General features: G+C 53.9%; 1 long non-coding RNA gene across 1 annotated transcript; it reads left to right on the top strand.

The window, feature by feature from the left end:
• Positions 1-1,619: 1,619 nt before the first annotated feature.
• Positions 1,620-4,043, top strand: LOC141126715 (uncharacterized). Its single transcript, XR_012241443.1, has 3 exons — positions 1,620-2,022; positions 2,155-2,299; positions 2,567-4,043. It is a non-coding gene; the product is annotated as an uncharacterized lncRNA (long non-coding RNA).
• The last annotated feature ends 12,245 nt before the right edge of the window (positions 4,044-16,288 follow it).

The following is a 16,288-nucleotide window of genomic DNA, read 5'->3' as shown; positions in this document are numbered from 1 at the left end:
AGTTCGAGAGCCCATGGGGGAGTTCGAGAGCCCATGGGGGAGTTCGAGAGCCTATGAGGGAGTTCGGGAGCCCAGGGGGAGGTAGTGAGAACAAGGGGGAGGTAGTGAGAACAAGGGGGAGGTGGAGAGCACTGGGGGAGAGGCGGAGGGCACAGGGGGAGGTGGAGAGCACTGGGGGAGAGGCGGAGGGCACAGGGGGAGGTGGAGAGCACTGGGGTGAGATGGAGAGCCCATGGGGGAGATGGAGAGCCCATGGGGGAGATGGAGAGCCCATGGGGGAGTTGGAGAGCCCAGGGGGGAGTTGGAGAGCCCAGGGGGGAGTTGGAGAGCACTGTGGGGAGGGTGAAAAGCCCAGGGGGAGGTGTAAGTCCAGGGATAGATGGAGAGCCCAGGGGGGAGGTGGAGAGCCCATGGGGGAGTTGGAGAGCCCATGGGGGAGGTGGAGAGCCCAGGGGGGAGGTGGAGAGCACAGGAGGGAGATGAAGAGCCCAGGGGGGAGTTGAAGAGCCCAGGGGGAAGGTGGAGAGCCCAAGGGGGAGGTGGAGAGCCCAAGGGGAGGTAGTGAGAACAAGGGGAAGGTGGAGAGCCCAGGGGGGAGGTGGAGAGCCCAGGGGGGAGGTGGAGAGCCCAGGGGGAGGTAGTGAGAACAAGGGGGAAGTAGTGAGAACAAGGGGAAGGTAGTGAGAACAACAGAAAAGTATTATATGCGACTTACATTTGCGACTACAGAAATCGCATTACAACAGAAAAGTATTATATGCGACTTACATTTGCATTTAACTGTGAAAAATCGCTTTCCCAGTGCTGGCAGGGGTCCTAACACGTGATTGTCAATGCTGCTCAAATATCCTCTACGGGATGGCCTGGTATATTGTGAAGAAACCAGTATTTGGCAGTCGTGATAATTAAACAACTGAAAAACATGAAGGTATAAGGGAAATGCTAAGAAATTGAACATCAAAGAGGTCAAAGAATGGAAATAATGGTGATTCGTAGGGGAAATAAGGTTCCCCAGGGCCATCATAGAGTAAAAGAGATCAAATACCTTAAATTGATTGTGTCAGGTGTATTGTTCCAAGTGGCAGGGAGCTCCGGTCCTGGAGTACCTCTCTGTAACAAAGCCAGTTGTGGAATGCTGCCTGTGGCCATCCCTGGCGTCCTAATATATGGGGTGTGGGCGTGGCTAAGTGATGGGCGTAGCCCTATTCTAGGTAGAGTCTCACATTCATTGGTGGTGCAGTGGAGGGGGTGCGACTTCAATTGGCTGCTGTCACTGTTTAGAGGAAGCACCTTTGTACAATGTATTGAGGGGAAGCGTCCACAAGCTTCCCTGTTATCTAGGTAGCAGACGCTTGGACCTCCTCCTTCCTTTTCTCCTCCCCGTGACGTGAAGCCTATTGCTTACACGTAGCCCATGTAATATGGGCACGGGGTGAGGCGGGGAGAGAGGTGCGTCTGGTTGCCGGGGCAATGTGCATATGACGTTGGGGTCACATGGCCCCGACGTCAGTTCCTAAAAGAGGGAGGGGCGCCGTGTGACTCCACAGCGCTATTGAGCAGTCTTATTCATGTTAAACCGGGCATCGGGGCATAGTAGCATCGGGGCAACCAGACGCACCTCTCTCCCCGCCTCACCCCGTGCCCATATTACATGGGCTACGTGTAAGCAATAGGCTTCACGTCACGGGGAGGAGAAAAGGAAGGAGGAGGTCCAAGCGTCTGCTACCTAGATAACAGGGAAGCTTGTGGACGCTTCCCCTCAATACATTGTACAAAGGTGCTTCCTCTAAACAGTGACAGCAGCCAATTGAAGTCGCACCCCCTCCACTGCACCACCAATGAATGTGAGACTCTACCTAGAATAGGGCTACGCCCATCACTTAGCCACGCCCACACCCCATATATTAGGACGCCAGGGATGGCCACAGGCAGCATTCCACAACTGGCTTTGTTACAGAGAGGTACTCCAGGACCGGAGCTCCCTGCCACTTGGAACAATACACCTGACACAATCAATTTAAGGTATTTGATCTCTTTTACTCTATGATGGCCCTGGGGAACCTTATTTCCCCTACGAATCACCATTATTTCCATTCTTTGACCTCTTTGATGTTCAATTTCTTAGCATTTCCCTTATACCTTCATGTTTTTCAGTTGTTTAATTATCACGACTGCCAAATACTGGTTTCTTCACAATATACCAGGCCATCCCGTAGAGGATATTTGAGCAGCATTGACAATCACGTGTTAGGACCCCTGCCAGCACTGGGAAAGCGATTTTTCACAGTTAAATGCAAATGTAAGTCGCATATAATACTTTTCTGTTGTAATGCGATTTCTGTAGTCGCAAATGTAAGTCGCATATAATACTTTTCTGTTGTAATGCGATTTCTGTAGTCGCAAATGTAAGTCGCATATAATACTTTTCTGTTGTAATGCGATTTCTGTAGTCGCAAATGTAAGTCGCATATAATACTTTTCTGTTGTAATGCGATTTCTGTAGATATAGGTAACAAACAAATATTTAAGTATATACCAATAATCATGCTGTTACTTAAAATTTTAGAATGTGATGCAGTCCCTCCCTGAGGAAGACTTTATCCCTACAATAAGTTGAAACGCGTTGGAAATCTGCTATCAGGACGCCATCACACCTATCGGGGGTGGTACTTGTAACTAGCAGTAGGATGCATCATATGTTTCCATATATCTGATGTTTTTATAATTATTCTTAACTAGATCAATGTGTATGTTCATGTATATCCTATTCGTTTTTGTATCAATAAACTTCTTTTTAACTATAATTCAACACTGCCAATTTCTGCATTGCCCTTAAAATCCCATTTTGAGGTACACATCTAGTTCTAAAAATTACAAGGGATGTTGGCAATGACACGGCCAACCCTCTGAGTCATACATTTATGTAAACAATTTATTAGGGTGGAAAATACACCCACACCTCATCTATCGTTGACTCAGACAGTTGGTTGTGGACTCTCCTTGAACCAAAAATAAATATTTAATCTAATTAATACGAGGCTCCACCCATCCTATTATATAATAAGGGATTTTCCTGTTTTAGGAGTGGAGCAGCCCAACTCAGTCATTGGAGAACCCCCGATGACCATTTATCTTTCTTTTTCTTTTTTCTGCTTTTGGGTTGAGTGTATTTCCACTAGGCAGTAACGACATACAATGGGGGACCTATTGGGGGGAGAATGGGAGGAACTTATGGCTAATATCCAAAAAGACTATCAAGACAAAGAACAGGTCACCTCAGACCTATCTTCACTTTTTTCATGCTTAACCAAAATACTAGAGAAAAAATCTGCCCTACACTGGCATATAGAATCTTTAGGACGCTACATCAGGGAGGGCATAAACCCTATAGGTCTACGAATACAAATATTCCCCACCCTGGATAACATTACCAAAGAACTGAAAACAAATTGGGAAACAAAACTAAATGAATGTTCCAAACACCTCATGCTACTGCTGCAAAACGAATACCAGCAGCAATTGAGAGGTATGGACATGGAAATCCAAACACTTTATACCCGACTTTCCGCCCTCAAAAAACACGAACAATATACAGTATATGAGAAAAAACTGAAGGAACACCTAGAAATCTTCAGCAAAAATATTCTCATAAAAAAGGAGAAAAAATACTGGAGGGATAAAAACGCTTTTGGCGAAGGCAGGGCATATAAGTGGAATACCAATTCACAAATAAGAAAAAGTTCCAGATTTCCCAAACAGAATAATATAAACCAGACCAATGACTATCTTTCGGATACACCTTCCAATAACTCCTCCTCCTCAGCCTCATCCCAGGCGGGCAAATTGCGAGGCAAAAGAAAGGGTCCCTTTCCCAAACAAACAGATATGGAGGGAGAGATTCAACAAACACACAAGAGAAGAACCACAGACGTCCAGTCAAATGAAAGCACACGAGGTGGAAGAGAAGGGGGCATGGGTAGAACTAGGGGGACAATACCGGGCAACCCAAAAGGCTCATCCTTTGAGAATACCGGAAAAAGTTACAAAGAACAGGGTGCGATTCCGAAAACCCAGCAGACCCATATAGACACTTTTTTAGACAAGAGCAACATACAATCCCAACCTCCTCCAACCCCACCACCACAACTTTCAATGATATCCATGACAGCTCCACCGGTGAAGGAAAACTAAATGTCATAAATCTCTCATCTCACAAACTCACAACAATAGAACAGGAAGTTTTGTCTCTAGGTCTCTCCTTTTGTCCGAATCGGAGTTTAGACAGCTTTGAAACCATCAAAGATATAAATCTGTTCGCCAGAAAACTTTTACTCAAAAGCTTATATGCGACTAAAAAAACCACGGCTACACCTGAAGTGGAACCTAATCTCAAAGCAGCAGACTTTAGAGCTCTCAGAGATCTTAATCTATTACTGCAAGAAAGTGGCCCAATAGAGGATTTTTGTGAGAGGGATCTTGACAGTGAAAGCAGTGAAGAAGAACATGAGGAACCCAGCAGAGTCCAAACCACCAAAAAATACAAAAGGAAATCACACAGATTTCCACCACTGAATCAGAATCCAGCCATAGCTCTATTTGTAGGACAGATCACTAAAGAAATCAACAAGATGGAAAAATACAACAAAAAAAGCAACCTAAATCGGGAACAACAAAAGGCATTAAACTCCCTTAAAAACAACACAGAAATTACAATCAAAGCATCGGACAAGGGAGGGAACATCGTCCTTATGGACAATGCCAAATACGAAAAAATGTGTTTTAACATATTGAATGATACCAAATGCTATAAAAAGATTTCTCCCTCCACAGTAGACAAATTCAACCAGGAATTCTTCTCCCTGGTGGATGAATCTGTCAATGAAGGGGTAATAGATAAAGACACGTGGGATTTTATACGCACTAGACATCCACGTCAACCCACCTTTTATGCACTACCCAAAGTGCATAAAAAACTAAATGACCCACCAGGGAGACCTATCATTTCCGGGAATGGTTCCATCACAGAGGGGATCAGCCAAATAATAGATCAATACCTGAGACCCCATGTAATGGAACTTCCATCGTATACAAGGGATACCATACATCTATTGCAAATCCTCGATGGAATATCCATTCCCAGTTCAGCTCTACTTGCTACAGTGGATGTGGAATCGCTGTATAATAGTATCCCACACCACTTAGGCATAGCTGCAATTGAACGTGTCCTACAACAAAGAGCAACAACAGACTGGAAATTCAATGCATTCATTCTAACTATGCTGGACTATATCCTCAGACACAACACCTTCCTTTTCAAGGGCTCCCACTACCTCCAGGTGCAGGGAGTGGCTATGGGGACGTGCTGCGCACCCTCCTATGCCAACCTGTACCTGGGGGAGTGGGAGAGGGAGTTCCTACAGGGGGAGGCAGCGTCTGTGTACACTCGCCACATATGTATGTGGCAGAGGTACATAGACGATCTCTTCATCATCTGGGACGGCCCCCCTGAATTATTGAGGGACTGTCTAAAGCTGATGAACAACAATGCTTTTAACCTGTTTTTCACTATGACCTCGGATACCCATGAAGTAAATTTCCTGGACATTACCATCTTTAAAAACTCTGAGGGCGGACTATCAAGTAAACTTTACAGAAAGGAGACTGCTGGCAACACCCTGTTGCATGCAAACAGCTTTCACCCGGAACCTCTGAAAAGATCCATTCCCTACAGCCAGTTTCTCCGCCTTAAAAGAAACTGCAGTAACAACGAAGACTTTCAACACGAAGCGGACAAACTTACCATTAGGCTCATGAACAGAGGCTACTCCAAATCCTCTTTAAAAAAAGCGTTCAACCGAGTTAAGCAAACCAATAGAAGGGATTTAATCTTCTCAAAGAAACCAACCAAAGAAGATGACACTACAAGGATTATTGTGAGATTTTCTAATGAGCATTTTAAAATCAATAAAATTATCTCAAAATATTGGTCCATCCTTACAGATGATCCAATCCTGAAAGGACTAATTGGTCCTAAACCCCAAATCACCTATAGAAAACCTGGCTCAATAGGAAATGCACTCATCCAAAGTGAATACAAGGGCACGGCAAGAAAGGACCCCTGTAAAACATGGGGTACATACCCATGTGGTTCCTGTGCCCAATGTCCAGTCATCGGTAGGAGGACCACACTGGCACTGCCTAATGGGGAAAGTTTTTCCCTGCGTCATTTTGCCAATTGCAAGACGCAGGGTGTGGTATACCTCATGCAGTGCCAGTGTGGTGCCTTCTACGTGGGCAAAACAAGACAGGAATTTAGAAAACGTGTCGACAAACATATGCAAAGTATGCAAATCGGCAACTTGTATCTGCCTTTGGGAAGGCATGTTGCCAGATATCACAATTACCGACTACCCTCGGTGAACTTCACAGTCCTTGATAGGATTCATTTGCCACTCAGAGGGGGAGACTGGAACAAGGTCCTCCTCCAGCGTGAAATGCGCTGGATAAGGTACCTTAGGGCCACTACCCCCCCAGGCCTAAATGAAACCGAAAGTTTCAGACCCTTCTTGGAGGGCTTCAGCTCGGGGAAAACGGATTAACATAATTTTTTTCTCACCTTCTTTGTTCCCTTGCACCTCTGCTTTTCTAGAACTGGAGTTCTATTCCAGTACCCCTTGCGGAGAAACAGAGGGCTTCCTCCACAACACCATAGGCCCATTATCTCCCCATTGATGATCATATGTCTTAAACTGCTAAGACTCTACACCCTACCCAGTCAGAAACTATATAGGAGAGTTTTTCTAATTAAACTTATTTACTGTAATTACTGTAATCTCTTTTGTGTAACTATTTTGTATACAGTATTATGTTAATTGCTGTTATTTCTGCAGATGCATTTTTCATGCGACTGTGCCATATGAATCCGCCTCTCAGTGCTGAAACAAAGGGCCAATGATACCGTTGCCATTCTGCCCACTATCCCTACCCGGCACAGGGGGGGGCCATGACGCAACATCATGGCCCGAATACCCCGAAGGCGTCAGATCTTATTTTGATGCCCCGGGATTTCCTACTGTGTCGGTGGTTATAAGCCCTAATTTTGATGTTCTGCCATTCGCTCAATGACAGTACAATCATCATAAAGAGGTTTGGGCATATTTAAGAATAAAAATCCCCCTTCACATTCTCTTATTATATATATTTCATATTTCATCAGTACTATCCCCATTTCAATCAATTCTTTGCAATTCTTTTATACAATTTTTCTTCCTTCCTTTTTCCATCTCTAAATGAGGGAGTATAGACCTGCTACTTTTTGTCATACTTGTCACTGTATATCTTGGTGACATCTATGACATCAGCATAGAACAGTACCCCATACACCGCTGTGCATAGTCTGATACTTTTTTGTCAGACAGCGGGGCTACTATGCCCCGATGCCCGGTTTAACATGAATAAGACTGCTCAATAGCGCTGTGGAGTCACACGGCGCCCCTCCCTCTTTTAGGAACTGACGTCGGGGCCATGTGACCCCAACGTCATATGCACATTGCCCCGGCAACCAGACGCACCTCTCTCCCCGCCTCACCCCGTGCCCATATTACATGGGCTACGTGTAAGCAATAGGCTTCACGTCACGGGGAGGAGAAAAGGAAGGAGGAGGTCCAAGCGTCTGCTACCTAGATAACAGGGAAGCTTGTGGACGCTTCCCCTCAATACATTGTACAAAGGTGCTTCCTCTAAACAGTGACAGCAGCCAATTGAAGTCGCACCCCCTCCACTGCACCACCAATGAATGTGAGACTCTACCTAGAATAGGGCTACGCCCATCACTTAGCCACGCCCACACCCCATATATTAGGACGCCAGGGATGGCCACAGGCAGCATTCCACAACTGGCTTTGTTACAGAGAGGTACTCCAGGACCGGAGCTCCCTGCCACTTGGAACAATACACCTGACACAATCAATTTAAGGTATTTGATCTCTTTTACTCTATGATGGCCCTGGGGAACCTTATTTCCCCTACGAATCACCATTATTTCCATTCTTTGACCTCTTTGATGTTCAATTTCTTAGCATTTCCCTTATACCTTCATGTTTTTCAGTTGTTTAATTATCACGACTGCCAAATACTGGTTTCTTCACAATATACCAGGCCATCCCGTAGAGGATATTTGAGCAGCATTGACAATCACGTGTTAGGACCCCTGCCAGCACTGGGAAAGCGATTTTTCACAGTTAAATGCAAATGTAAGTCGCATATAATACTTTTCTGTTGTAATGCGATTTCTGTAGTCGCAAATGTAAGTCGCATATAATACTTTTCTGTTGTAATGCGATTTCTGTAGTCGCAAATGTAAGTCGCATATAATACTTTTCTGTTGTAATGCGATTTCTGTAGTCGCAAATGTAAGTCGCATATAATACTTTTCTGTTGTAATGCGATTTCTGTAGATATAGGTAACAAACAAATATTTAAGTATATACCAATAATCATGCTGTTACTTAAAATTTTAGAATGTGATGCAGTCCCTCCCTGAGGAAGACTTTATCCCTACAATAAGTGAAACGCGTTGGAAATCTGCTATCAGGACGCCATCACACCTATCGGGGGTGGTACTTGTAACTAGCAGTAGGATGCATCATATGTTTCCATATATCTGATGTTTTTATAATTATTCTTAACTAGATCAATGTGTATGTTCATGTATATCCTATTCGTTTTTGTATCAATAAACTTCTTTTTAACTATAATTCAACACTGCCAATTTCTGCATTGCCCTTAAAATCCCATTTTGAGGTACACATCTAGTTCTAAAAATTACAAGGGATGTTGGCAATGACACGGCCAACCCTCTGAGTCATACATTTAGGTAGTGAGAACAAGGGGGAGTTGGAGAGCACTGGGGAGAGGCGGAGGGCACAGGGGGAGGTGGAGAGCACTGAGGGAGAGGCGGAGGGCACAGGGGGAGGTGGAAAGCCCAGGGGGGAGGTGGAGAGCCCAGAGGGAGGTGGATAGCATTGGGGGAGGTGGAAAACCCAGGGGGAGGTGGAAATCCCAAGGGGGAGGTGGAGAGCCCAAGGGGGGAGGTGGAGAGCCCAAGGGGGAGGTGGAGAGCCCAGGGGTGAGATGGAGAGCCCATGGGGGAGATGGAGAGCCCAAGGGGGAGATGGAGAGCCCATGGGGGAGATGGAGAGCCCATGGGGGAGATGGAGAGCCCATGGGAAGTTCGAGAGCCCATGGGGGAGTTCGAGAGCCCATGGGGGAGTTCGAGAGCCCAGGGGGAGGTACTGAGAACAAGGGGGAGGTACTGAGAACAAGGGGGAGTTGGAGAGCACTGGGGGAGAGGCGGAGGGCACAGGGGGAGGTGGAGAGCACTGGGGGAGGTGGAAAGCCCAGGGGGAGGTGGAAAGCCCAAGGGGGAGGTGGAGAGCCCAAGGGGGAGTTGGAGAGCCCAAGGGGAGGTAGTGAGAACAAGTGGAAGGTGGAGAGCTCAAGGGGGAGGTGGAGAGCCCAAGGGGGAGATGGAGAGCCCATGGGGGAGATAGAGAGCCCATGGGGGAGATGGATAGCCCATGGGAAGTTCGAGAGCCCATGGGGGAGTTCAAGAGCCCATGGGGGAGTTCGAGAGCCCAGGGGGAGGTACTGAGAACAAGGGGGAGGTAGTGAGAACAAGGGGGAGTTGGAGAGCACTGGGGGAGAGGCGGAGGGCACAGGGGGTGGTGGAGAGCACTGGGGGAGAGGCGGAGGGCACAGGGGGAGGTGGAGAGCACCGGGGGAGGTGGAAAGCCCAGGGGGAGGTGGAAAGCCCAAGGGGGAGGTGGAGAGCCCAAGGGGGAGGTGGAGAGCTCATGGGGGAAATGGAGAGCCCATGGGGGAGTTTGAGAGCCCATGGGGGAGTTTGAGAGCCCATGGGGGAGTTGGAGAGCCCGGGGGGGGGGGGTTGGAGAGCCCAGGGGGGAGGTGGAGAGCCCAGGGGGAGGTAGTGAGAACAAGGGGGAGGTGGAGAGCACTGGGGGAGAGGCAGAGGGCACAGGGAGAGATGGACAGCACTGTGGGGAGGGTGAAAAGCCCAGGGGGAGGTGTAAAGTCCAGGGATAGATGGAGAGTCCAGGGGGGAGGGTGTAGAGCCCAGGGGGGAGTTGGAGAGCCCAGGGGGAGGTAGTGAGAACAAGGGGGAGGTGGAGAGCACTGGGGAGAGGCGGAGGTCACAGGGAGAGATGGAGAGCACTGGGGGGAGGTGGAAAGCCCAGGGGGAGGTGGAGAGTACAGGAGGGAGGTGGAGAGCCCAGGGGGGAGGTGGAGAGCCCAGGGGGGAGTTAAAGAGCCCATAGGGAAGGTGGAGAGCCCAAGGGGGAGGTGGAGAGCCCAAGGGGAGGTAGTGAGCCCAAGGGGAGGTAGTGAGCCCAAGGGGAGGTAGAGAGAACAAGGGGAAGGTGGAGAGCCCAGGGGGGAGGTGGAGAGCCTAGGGGGAGGTAGTGAGAACAAGGGGGAGGTAGTGAGAACAAGGGGGAGGTAGTGAGCACTGGGGGAGAGGCGGAGAGCACTGGGGGAGAGGCAGAGAGGACTGGGGGAGAGGTGGAGGGCACAGGGGGAGGTGGAGAGCACTGGGGGGAGGTGGAAAGCCCAGGGGGAGGTGGAGAGCACAAGGGGGAGGTGGAGAGCCCAAGGGGGAGAGCCCAGGGGGGAGTTGGAGAGCCCAGGGGGGAGTTGGAAAGCCCAGGGGGGAGTTGGAGAGCCCAGGGGGGAGTTGGAGAGCCCAGCGGGGAGTTGGAGAGCCCAGCGGGGAGGTAGTGAGAACAAGGGGGAGGTAGTGAGAACAAGGGGGAGGTGGAGAGCACTGGGGGAGAGGCGGAGGGCACAGGGGGAGGTGGAGAGCACGAGGGGAGAGGCAGAGGGCACAGGGGGAGGTGGAAAGCCCAAGGGGGAGGTGGAGAGCCCAAGGGGGAGATGGAGAGCCCATGGGGGAGATGGAGAGCCCATGGGGGAGATGGAGAGCTCATGGGGGAGATGGAGAGCCCAGGGGGGAGTTGGAGAGCCCAGGGGGGAGTTGGAGAGCCCAGGGAGGAGTTGGAGAGCCCAGGGGGGAGTTGGAGAGCACTGTGGGGAGGGTGAAAAGCCCAGGGGGAGGTGTAAAGTCCAGGGATAGATGGAGAGCCCAGGGGGGAGGTGGAGAGCCCAAGGGGGAGTTGGAGAGCCCAGGGGGGAGTTGGAGAGCCCAGGGGGGAGTTGGTGAGAACAAGGGGGAGGTGGTGAGAACAAGGGGGAGGCGGAGAGCACTGGGGGAGAGGCGGAGGGCACAGGGGGAAGTGGAGAGCACTAGGGGGGAGGTGGAGAGCACTAGGGGGAGGTGGAAAGCCCAGGGGGAGGTGGAGAGCCCAGGGGGAGGTGAAGAGCACAGGGGGGAGGTGGAGAGCACAGGGGGGAGGTGGAGAGCGCAAGGGGGAGGTGGAGAGCGCAAGGGGGAGGTGGAGAGCACAAGGGGAGGTAGTGAGAACAAGGGGGAGGTGGTGAGAACAAGGGGGAGGTGGTGAGAACAAGGTGGAGGTGGTGAGAACAAGGGGAGAGGCGGAGGGAAGAGGGGGAGGTGGAGAGCACTGGGGGAGACGCGGAGGGCACAGGGGGAGGTGGATAGCACTGGGGGAGGTGGAAAGCCCAGGGGGAGGTGGAAAGCCCAAGGGGGAGGTGGAAAGCCCAAGGGGGAGGTGGAGAGCCCAAGGGGGAGGTGGAGAGCCCAAGGGGAGGTAGTGAGAACAAGGGGAAGGTGGAGAGCCCAGGGGGGAGATGGAGAGCCCATGGGGGAGATGGAGAGCCCATGGGGGAGATGGAGAGGCCCATGGGGGAGATGAAGAGCACATGGGGGAGTTGAAGAGCCCAGAGGGGAGTTGAAGAGCCCATGGGGGAGTTGAAGAGCACAGGGGGAGGTAGTGAGAACAAGGGGGAGGTGGAGAGCACTGGGGGAGAGGCGGAGGGTACAGGGGGAAGGTGGAGAGCACTGGGGGAGGTGGAAAGCCCAGGGGGAGGTGGAGAGCACAAGGGGGAGGTGGAGAGCCCAAGGGGGAGTTGGAAAGCCCAGGGGGGAGTTGGAAAGCCCAGGGGGGGTTGGAGAGCCCAGCGGGGAGTTGGAGAGCCCAGCGGGGAGCTGGAGAGACCAGAGGGGAGGTAGTGAGAACAAAGGGGAGGTGGAGATCATTGGGGGAGAGGCGGAGGGCACAGGGGGTGGTGGAGGGCATAGGGGGTGGTGGAGAGCACTGGGGGAGAGGCGGAGGGCACAGGGGGGAGGTGGAGAGCACTGGGGGAGAGGCGGAGGGCACAGGGGGAGGTGGGAAAGCCCAGGGGGAGGTGGAAAGCCCAAGGGGGAGGTGCAGAGCCCAAGGGGTAGTTGGAGAGCCCAAGGGGAGGTAGTGAAAACAAGGGGAAGGTGGAGAGCCTAAGGGGGAGATGGAGAGCCCATGGGGGAGATGGAGAGCCCATGGGGAGTTTGAGAGCCCATGGGGAGTTCGAGAGCCCATGGGGGAGTTCGAGAGCCCAGGGGGGAGGTAGTGAGAACAAGGGGGAGGTAGTGAGACCAAGGGGGAGGTGGAGAGCACTGGGGGAGAGGCGGAGGTCACAGGGAGAGATGGAGAGCACTGGGGGGAGGTGGAAAGCCCAGGGGGAGGTGGAGAGCACAGGAGGGAGGTGGAGAGCCCAGGGGGGGAGGTGGAGAGCCCAGGAGGGAGGTGGAGAGCCCAGGGGGGAGTTAAAGAGCCCAGGGGGAAGGTGGAGAGCCCAAGGGGGAGGTGGAGAGCCCAAGGGGGAGATGGAGAGCCCATGGGGGAGTTTGAGAGCCCAGGGGGGAGTTGGAGAGCCCAGGGGGAAGTTGGAGAGCCCAGGGGAAGGTGGAGAGCACAGGAGGGAGGTGGAGAGCCCAGGGGGAGATGGAGAGCCCATGGGGGAGTTTGAGAGCCCAGGGGGGAGTTGGAGAGCCCAGGGGGGAGTTAAAGAGCCCAGGGGGAAGGTGGAGAGGCCAAGGGGGAGGTGGAGAGCCCAAGGGGGAGCTAGTGAGAACAAGGGGAAGGTGGAGAGCCCAGGGTTGAGATGGAGAGCCCATGGGGGAGATGGAGAGCCCATGGGGGAATTTGAGAGCCCATGGGGGAGATGGAGAGCCCATGTGGGAGTTTGAGAGCCCATGGGGAGATGGAGAGCCCATGGGGGAGATGGAGAGCCCATGGGGGAGATGGAGAGCCCATGGGGGAGTTTGAGAGCCCATGGGGGTGTTGGAGAGCCCAGGGGGGAGTTGGAGAGCCCAGGGGGGAGTTGGAGAGTACTGTGGGAAGGGTGAAAAGCCCAGGTGGAGGTGTAAAGTCCAGGGATAGATGGAGAGCCCAGTGGGGAGTTGGAGAGCCCAGGGTGGAGTTGGAGAGCCCAGGGGGAGGTAATGAGAACAAGGGGGAGGTAGTGAGAACAAGGGGGAGGTGGAGAGCACTGGGGGAGAGGCGGAGGTCACAAGGAGAGATGGAGAGCACTGGGGGGAGGTGGAAAGCCCAGGGGGAGGTGGAGAGCACAAAGGGGAGGTGGAGAGCCCAGGGGGGAGTTGGAGAGCCAAGGGGGGAGTTGGAGAGCCCAGCGGGGAGTTGGAGAGCCCAGCGGGGAGGTAGTGAGAACAAGGGGGAGGTGGAGAGCACTGGGGGAGAGGCGGAGGGCACAGGGGGAGGTGGAGAGCACTGGGGGAGGTGGAAAGCCCAGGGGGAGGTGGAAAGCCCAAGGGGAAGGTGGAGAGCCCAAGGGGGAGGTGGAGAGCGCAGGGGGGAGATGGAGAGCCCAGGGGGGAGATGAAGAGCCCATGGGGGAGATGGAGAGCCCATGGGGGAGATGGAGAGCCCATGGGGGAGTTCAAGAGCCCAGGGGGGCTTTCAAGAGCCCAGGGGGGAGTTGGAGAGCCCAGCGGGGAGGTAGTGAGAACAAGGGGGAGGTGGAGAGCACTGGGGGAGAGGCGGAGGGCACAGGGGGAGGTGGAGAGCACTGGGGGGAGAGGCGGAGGGCACAGGGGGAGGTGGAAAGCCCAAGGGAGAGGTGGAGAGCCCAAGGGGGAGGTGGAGAGCCCAGGGGGGAGGTGGAGAGCCCAGGGGGAGATGGAGAGCCCAGGGGGGAGATGGAGAGCCCAGGGGGGAGTTGGAGAGCCCAGGGGGGGAGTTGGAGAGCCCAGGTGGGAGTTGGAGAGCACTGTGGGGAGGGTGAAAAGCCCAGGGGGAGGAGTAAAGTACAGGGACAGATGGAGAGCCCAGGGGGGAGGTGGAGAGCCCAGGGGGGGGGAGTTGGAGAGCCCAGGGGGGAGTTGGAGAGCCCAGGGGGGAGTTGGTGAGAACAAGGGGGAGGTGGTGAGAACAAGGGGGAGGCGGAGAGCACGGAGAGGCGGAGAGCACTGGGGGAGAGGCGGAGGGCACAGGGGGAAGTGGAGAGCACTGGGGGGAGGTGGAAAGCCCAGGGGGAGGATGAAAGCCCAAGGGGGAGGTGGAGAGCCCAAGGGGGAGGTGGAGAGCCCAAGGGGGAGGTAGTGAGAACCCCTTTGTTCTCACTACCTCCCCCTTGTTCTCACTACCTCCCCCTGGGCTCTCCACCTCCCCCCTGGGCTCTCCACCTTCCCCTTGTTCTCTCCACCTCCCCCTTGGGCTCTCCACCTCCCCCTTGGGCTCTCCACCTCCCCCTTGTTCTCACTACCTCCCCCTTGTTCTCACTACCCCCCCCCCTGGGCTCTCCAACTCCCCCCTGGGCTTTCCACCTCCCCCCAGGGCTCTCCATCTATCCCTGGACTTTACACCCTCCCCAAAATGCTCTCCATCTCTCCCTGTGCCCTCTGCCTCTCACCCAGTGCTCTCCACCTCCCCCTGGGCTCTCCACCTCTCCCCTGGGCTCTCCACCTCCCCCCCTGGGCTCTCCACCTCCCTCCTGTGCTCTCCATCAATCCCTGGGTTCTCCACCTCCCCCCTGGGCTCGCCACCTCCCCTCGTGCTCACCGCTGCCCCTCTGTGCTCTCCGCATCTCCCCAGTTTTTCTACCTCCCCCTGTGCCTTCCGCCTCTCCCCCAGTGCTGTCCACCTCCCTCTTGTTCTCACTACCTCCCCCTGGGCTCTCCAACTCCCCCCTGTGTTCTCCAGCCCCCCTGGGCTCTTCATCTTCCCCCTGGGCTCTTCAACTCCCCCCTGGGATCTTCAACTCCCCCTTGGGCTCTACAACTCCCCCCTGGGCTCTTCAACTCCCCCCCCCCTGGGCTCTTCAACTCCCCCCCCCCCGGGCTCTTCAACTTCCCCCTGGGCTCTTCAAATCCCCCTGGGCCCTCCGCCTCTCCCCCAGTGCTCTCCACCTCCCCCCAATGCTCTCCACCACCCCCTGTGCCCTCCGCCTCTCCCCCAGTGCTCTCCACCTCCCCCTGTGCCCTCCGCCTCTCCCCCAGTGCTCTCCACCTCCCCCTTGTTCTCACTACCTCCCCCTTGTTCTCACTACCTCCCCTTGTTCTCACTACCTCCCCCTGGGCTCTCCAACTCCTCCCTGGGCTCTTGAACTCCCCCATGGGCTCTTGAACTCCCTCATGGGCTCTCCATCTCCCCCTGGGCTCTCCATCTCCCCCCTGGGCTCTCCATCTCCCCCTTGGGCTCTCCACCTCCCCCTTGGGCTCTCCACCTCCCCCTTGTGCTCTCCACCTCCCCCTGGGCTTTCCACCTCTCCCAGTGCTCTCCACCTTCCCCCTATGCCCTCCGCCTCTCCCCCAGTGCTCTCCACCTCCCCTTTGTTCTCACTACCTCCCCCTGGGCTCTCCAACTCCCCCATAGGCTCTTCAACTCCCCCATGGGCTCTCCATCTACCCCATGGGCTCTCCACCTTCCCCTTGTTCTCACTACCTCCCCCTTGTTCACACTACCTCCCCTTTATTCTCACTACCTCCCCCTGGGCTCTTGAACTCCCCCATGGGCTCTTAAACTCCCCCATGGGCTCTCTATCTCCCCCATGGGCTCTCCATCTCCCCCCTGGGCTCTCCACCTTCCCCTTGTTCTCACTACCTCCCCTTGGGCTCTCCAACTCCCCCTTGGGCTCTCCAACTCCCCCTTGGGCTCTCCACCTCCCCCTTGGGCTTTCCACCTCCCCCTGGGCTTTCCACCTCCCCCAGTGCTCTCCACCACCCCCTGTGCCCTCCGCCTCTCCCCCAGTGCTCTCCACCTCCCCCTTGTTCTCACTACCTCCCCCTTGTTCTCACTACCTCCCCCTGGGCTCTTGAACTCCCCCATGGGATCTCAAACTCCCCCATGGGCTC

Source organism: Aquarana catesbeiana, linkage group LG02 (genome assembly GCF_042186555.1).
Source record: "Aquarana catesbeiana isolate 2022-GZ linkage group LG02, ASM4218655v1, whole genome shotgun sequence".
Taxonomy (NCBI): Eukaryota; Metazoa; Chordata; class Amphibia; order Anura; family Ranidae; genus Aquarana; species Aquarana catesbeiana.
Note: the sequence above shows the minus strand (reverse complement) of the source record. Positions and strands in the feature narration are given on the sequence as shown.